Below are 6,863 nucleotides of genomic sequence, written 5' to 3' on the forward strand. Positions count from 1 at the left end.
CTTTATATACACAAAGACAAATGATTTTTTTTTTTTTTTTTTTTTTTGAGAAAAAAAGACAAATGATATTGGTATGGAAGAACATCCTTCCACCCAATAATCCAACACTAAACATACACACATTGACTTGGCTACCCTTATAAGCTAATACTACCATTTTGGGGGATTATAACCTATCTAGATAGATAAAGGCAAGAAAAAAAAAATCTAAGGTTGCGTTTATATATTTGAATGTAAAATTCTCTAAATATTGGAAGTATGTCTTATAAATTGCTAAATTTTATGGATTTAAAACTTATTTCAAATTCAAGGATCTAAAATTCTTGGTAGATTTATCAAATCAAAATTTTTGACACTTTTTAAACTATCCAAAAAAAAGTAATTAAATTTTAATCACCCGAATTTAAATTTATGTGTCCAAACCCTGTCATCCAAACAGAGAAAAGAGAAAAACGATGGAGATGTTGAGAAACAAATGGGTGGCGACGGTGGGCATGTGGATTCAGTGCAGTGGCGGTGTATACACCTTCAGCGTCTACTCCTCTGTTCTAAAATCAAGCCAAGGCTACGACCAATCAACGCTTGAAACCGTGGCAGTTTTTAGAGACATAGGCTCATCTGCTGGGGTACTATCTGGGTTACTATACACCGCCGTAACACACAATAATAATTACTCTGGGTATTTTCGTGGGCCATGGCTGGTCCACCTGGCGTGAGCAATCCAGGGCTTCTTTGGGTATTTTCTTATGTGGGCTGCTGTCGTTGGATTAATCGAACGGCCTAGGTTGCCGGTGATGTGTCTGTTCATGTTGTTGTCAAGTCACTCTATTACTTTCTTTAACACAGCCAATGTTGTTTCTGGTGTGCAAAACTTCCCTCAATTTAGTGGGACCATTGTGGGCATCATGAAGGTACATACAAATCTTTAAATTATTCTATGATTGCCCATATGAAGTTAAAAAATTGAGTAAACATTTTTAATTTGATTGGTCATTAGGAACATAATAAATAATTTTTTAAATTATGTTTTTGCTTCTTTGTTTTTTAAGTTAGATATACCATTTTGTAAGATTTATGTAAATAAAAAAATCTAGTATCTCTTGCATTATTTGTAAAGAAAAATAATTAGTCTATACTTACTAAATAAAATAATTAGGGGATGGATTTTTCTTCTTCTTCTTTTTCCCTTATAATCATTAGGGGATGACTTTAAATCTTCAGCCAAATCACTATCAAAACTTTCCTATAATTTATGATTAAACTAATGAAATTAGAATTATCACAATCAAGTTATGAGATTGAAAATTTGAACCATCTTTCGAATCTTTCCATGACTAAAGTCTCAAATTAAATTTAAAAAATATATATATTTCCTATATCAAATATATATATATATATATATATATCTCACAATTTGTGGGATCCTTACACCTATGTTTATGTGGCCCATATATTATGAACACTTGATGCATGAGAAAATTTTTCCTTATTTAGCTCTTGAATTTAATGCTGATACTCACCATAAAATATAAATCACAACTTTATTAGTTAAAATAGAGAAGTAATATCTCAGCCTTTAGCCAAACCATTCCACTCCCTACCCAAAATTGTTGAAATTTTAGATCATAACCTCCTAATTGATTGAAGCAAAAAGGAAAAAATGATTCTTGGCAACAATTTACTATACTATTAGACTTTATTAGTCATACGTGTTATGACCTGATTCTTGACAATATCGCTACATTTTTCTGTTGTAATGATCAAGCTAAGAGGTTTTTTTTTTTATGTGGAAAGTCATGGCCTTCGTGAAACTTCTAAATGAGTTCTAATTCTAAAATGATTGCTTAAACTAGACAGAAATATGACTTTTTGCCAACAAAAAAAAGTTTTACTTCTTTTTGTAATCCCTCTTGCTTAAGCTTAGCTATGCTATGCCTGTAATATTACCTTCTGTCTTTGCCAGGGATGTTCTGGTATTAGTGGAGCAATACTAATTCAAGTATATGACACATTCTACAAGGGAAAGCCTAGCACATTCCTTCTACTGCTTGCTATTTTGCCTACATTCATCCAACTTGTGCTCATGCTTTTGGTGAAAATTTATAAAACAAACACAGGCGATGACAAGAAGCACTTGAATTGTTTCTCTGCAGTTGTTCTGATCATTGCTGGTTATCTCATGATTATAATAATTTTGGGGAACATCTTCAGTTTACCTTTATGGGCACACATTTTCACCTTTATACTTCTTTTGCTTCTACTTGCATCACCTCTTGGAATTGCAATCCAAGCCCAGAAGGATGATTCCAAGGGATTACTAGAGACGTTTTCCTTTGAAAGTAATCCTTCAATGGAGAACACTGAGTCAATGGGCGCCTCATCTGAGACTTTGTTAGCAAAGGATCTAGCATATCATGAACTACCTAGTGGAGAGGATCAAGTTAATGTTGCTTTAGATGACAAAATTCTGTTTGATGAAGAGGGTATGAATCTTTTGCAGGCTATGTGCACTGTAAACTTCTGGTTGTTTTCCATAGCAATGGTATGTGGAATGGACTCTACGCAGACTGTGATAAACAACTTGAGCCAAATCGGACAATCTCTCAATTGCACTAGTGTGGAGGTAAATAATTTGGTCTCTTTATGGAATATATGGAATTGTCTTGGTCGTGTTGGAGTTGGGTATTTATCAGATTATTTACTACACACAAGCAGAGGCTGGGCAAGACCGTTGTTCATAGCTATTACTCTAGCAACAACGATGATTGGCCACCTTGTTATTGCTTCTGGATTTCCTGGAATGTTATATGTGGGTTCAATTCTAATGGGCATTTGTGATGGTTCACAGTGGTCATTAATGCCTACAATTACTTCGGACATAATTGGGGTTAGGCATATGGGTACTATTTTCAACACTATAGCCATAGCATGTCCCATTGGATCTTATATTTTCTCTGTTAGGGTTATTGGCTATATTTACGATAAGGAAGCCGGTGGTGAAGATCACTCCTGCTTTGGTACTCGTTGCTTTATGTTATCTTTTTTTATCAAGGCATCCTTGGCTTTCTTAGGATTTCTTTTTGCCATTGCATTGTTCCAACGTACTAAGAGATTCTATATGCTCAAAAGATTAAAGCATTCTTTAAAATGATGAGAATTGAATATGCAAACTTTGTGTACAAGGCAATTGGATTGCTTGTGTCAATTTAAATTAATTATCAGCAAATTAATGTCCACATATGATTGGTTTTCAGATATTTTTTGTAATTTTTATTTAGAAACACTTGGTAAATTTTTCATTAGTTCCAAAATAATGACAATGAAAGCACCGCACACCTTTGTTGTGGTAGTCACTCTATAAGTATAAATGCTTGTGGGGTGTAAGGGGGCAAAAGCGGAGGTTCAAGTCTCCAAGAGGGAGTTTCACACACATATACGCTTAGATTAGGCTAGAGTAGAAATTCTATCTTGTATCAAAAAATAATAATAATAATGACAGTGAAGCCTATTATATAGCACATGATACTTTTTAAATGATTGTTTTGGACATACTACATGGACTTTAGTGATTGGTGAAAATTTTTCACTCTCTACACTCACTTTATAATGATTACTCTTTATTATCAATTTGAACTCAAATTCCTTATTGAAATTAGTTAAGCTAATTAGTACCTATAGAAACGTCTTTAACTCAATTCTTGATATTTCAAGTTCTTTTGGATTATGGACATGCTTTATTTTCTTAAGAATCCAATCATGAACTAACTAGAAAAAAAGTCCAAATTTGGTAAGGATAAAGGGTGTAAAACCAATGTTTTACACCATCCAACAAGATATTGCTATATCAGTTTTTAACTTAAAAATCAATACATTTTACCATATATAATAACATCTCAATAAACTCTCAAGTTAAGTTGAATTTCCAAATAGCCATTAGAATTGATTAGGCATGGTTATGCCTATTCTTTAACAAATCTGAATTTGGTAAAAATGTGGTGTAAAACCCATGTTTTACACAATCCAATAAAAGATTGTCACATCAATTTTTTACTTAAAATTTAATACATTATACCACACATAATAATATCTCAATAAACTCACAATTAAATTGGATTTTCAAATGGATGTTAGAATTGATTGAGTGTGGTTATGCGTATTCTATAATGTGTAATATGATAATGTGGCATGTTAGGATTAGTTTGGTAAAACTTGGGTTTTACACCACATCCTTATAGAATTTAATCTCTTCTTTAACATATACTTTAATGATGTGGCATGTTAGGATTAGAAGGTGTCAAACTTGAGTTTTACACCACATCCTTTTAGAATTTAATCTCTTAGGAAAAAAAATGTTGCTTTGTAAGAAATACAAATACTACACATGATGGAGTTCATAAAATACATACTTTATATATAGACTCAAAGACAAATGACATACGTCTTGAAAAAGAATATCCTCCCAACCACCCAATGATGTAACATAACACTATGAGCACTAGTATTAGGGTGTAACATCCTCCAATTGTTATTTTACAACCCAAGACACCTAAAACTCACATCATCTAAGTTTGTATGCTTAAAAAAATTTGCAATCTTGCTACAGTAAGGTTGCATATATGCAACCTTAGAGCACTAACATCCGGAGATGCAAAAAAATATCTATTTTACCAAGCCATTTTACAACTCATCCAACATCTCAGTTTTTATTTTTACATACAATCTAATAAAATAATATAAACTACCTAATAAAATAATAAAAAGTACTGTTTCTCTCTCTTTTTCTCTTCACACACAACCACAAGATTTTTTTTTTTTTTTTTTTTCCTTTACAACCTATGAACAGTAAGCATTAGCATTTGGGGGTGGGTTGTTATTTTAGGAACCAACTCTCTCAAACTGAGCTTCACCCGGGTGTGGGTCGCTAAACAAATTTTTAGAAAGCATGAATAGTAAGATTGTATATATTAAACCTACTATTTATGGTTGCTAAACATAAAAGTAAATATAAAAGTACATGAAAGTACAAAAAAAATGAAAGAGAGATGGGACAGAAGTGAGAGAATGAGTTGATAGGGTAATTTAAGTTATTTTATTAGGTTGTATGTAAAAATAAAATCGAGATGTTGGGTGCATTGTTGGATGGGTTAGTAAAATAGATAAAGTAATAATATTTAAGGATGTAAAATAGGCATTTTTTTTTACATCCCCCATTGCTAGTGCTCAAGGTTGCATATGTGCAACCTTACTATTTATAGGTTATAAATTTTTTAAATTTACAAACCCGGATAGAGTGGGCTTTGGGTGTTTTGAGTTGTAAAATAGCAAGTAGGGGGTGTCTTGAATTTTTTCTGCAACAAAATTAGATTTGTATTTTTCATTAAAATACAAATCTGAATTTTTTCTTCAACAAAACCAAATCTTTATTTTTCTTTTAAATACATATCTGAATTTTTTCTTTTAACAAAACCGTATCTATATTTTTCATTGAAATAAAGATATGAATTTCTTTTTCAAAAAACCTAGATATGTATTTTTCGTTAAAACATAGACTAAATTTTTTCTCTTAAACAAAACCAGATCTGTATTTTTCATTACAACACAGATCTTTTTTTTTTTTTTTTTAACGAAACCAAATTCGTGTTTTCCATAAAAACTTAGGTTATGTTTAGTAACAATTTTTGTTTTCTATTTTCAAAAACTTGTTTTTGGGAATATAAAGAAAAAATAATTTTCTTGTATTTTTGAAATCAAAAATACGTTTGGTTAGTTGAAAATAAATAATAAATAAAAAATAGTTTTTTGAAGAAAAAAATAAAAAATACTAAAATATGTTGTTACTTGGATTTGAACTCTAATGCTAACTCATTAAATGAGACAGATTCATTAACTCAAATGTAGGTTTTCATTTACTTTTAAAAATTAGAAACTGAAAACAGTCTTTTGCATGTTTTCAGTTTTTTTCACAAATTGAGTTTTGAGAACAATTTTTGTATTTTATCTATTTTGGGTTACCAAACAAGTTTTTCAATCTCTAAAAAAGAAAATTGTTTTTGGAAATAGAAAATAAGGGGAAAAAAATAGTTAACAAACATACCCTTACACTCTCATAACAAATTTGTTTTCTTTCCATTTATAAATATAAAAACTAGATCTGAATTTTTTTTTTATAAAAAAAAAATTCATTCTTTTCATCATAGAAACTCGGGTCTAGAATTTTTACCAAGCATTCTCATCAAACTCTCTGTTCTTTTTTTAAAAATAAAAAATAAAAATTGCAGATCTAGGACTCTTAAATAGTAGATTGGCCATAGATTTAGAATTTAACATGGCATTGGTTGCACTTTAATTAATATCATACAAAGGGTACTAAAATGATCATCTTTGAGTGTAGAAGACCGGATTTTTTCTGGGCAAAATGGATGTCTAACACTTTCCTATTCTGTAGCCTAGACCCCAAACTTTAGATCTTAGGTTCGTAGAGATAGTGTCTTATTTTCTTTTGATAGATTGTAAATAGGAAACGAAGCCTTGCAATTTTTTTACTAAATTGTAACTAGGAAACAAATCTTTGTATACTTCTTTCTATCAAATTGTATTCATTTATTCTATCAATGAAACTTGGAATTATTCAGTTATGTATTTTACATAGCTTTTTTTCTTATTTTTTGTAACAAAAAATAAGTGGCAACTCCACTTAATCTCAAAATGAGAGCATCAAAAAAGTCCCAGTCTCTCACATAACCACATCAAATAGTTGTGAAAATCAATATGAAATTAATTGTGGTCCTAAAAAATTTTAATTTGGGTTTAAAAGAGTCTTGTCAATATTAGAAAGTAACAAGAAATGATAAACCCGTTTAATT

The 6,863-nt window shown here is 30.7% G+C and overlaps 1 pseudogene; it reads left to right on the plus strand.

The window, feature by feature from the left end:
• Positions 1–455: 455 nt before the first annotated feature.
• LOC126702208 (protein NUCLEAR FUSION DEFECTIVE 4-like) lies at positions 456–3,151 on the plus strand (annotated as a pseudogene).
• The last annotated feature ends 3,712 nt before the right edge of the window (positions 3,152–6,863 follow it).

This window comes from Quercus robur, chromosome 10 (assembly GCF_932294415.1).
Source record: "Quercus robur chromosome 10, dhQueRobu3.1, whole genome shotgun sequence".
Lineage (NCBI taxonomy): Eukaryota > Viridiplantae > Streptophyta > Magnoliopsida > Fagales > Fagaceae > Quercus > Quercus robur.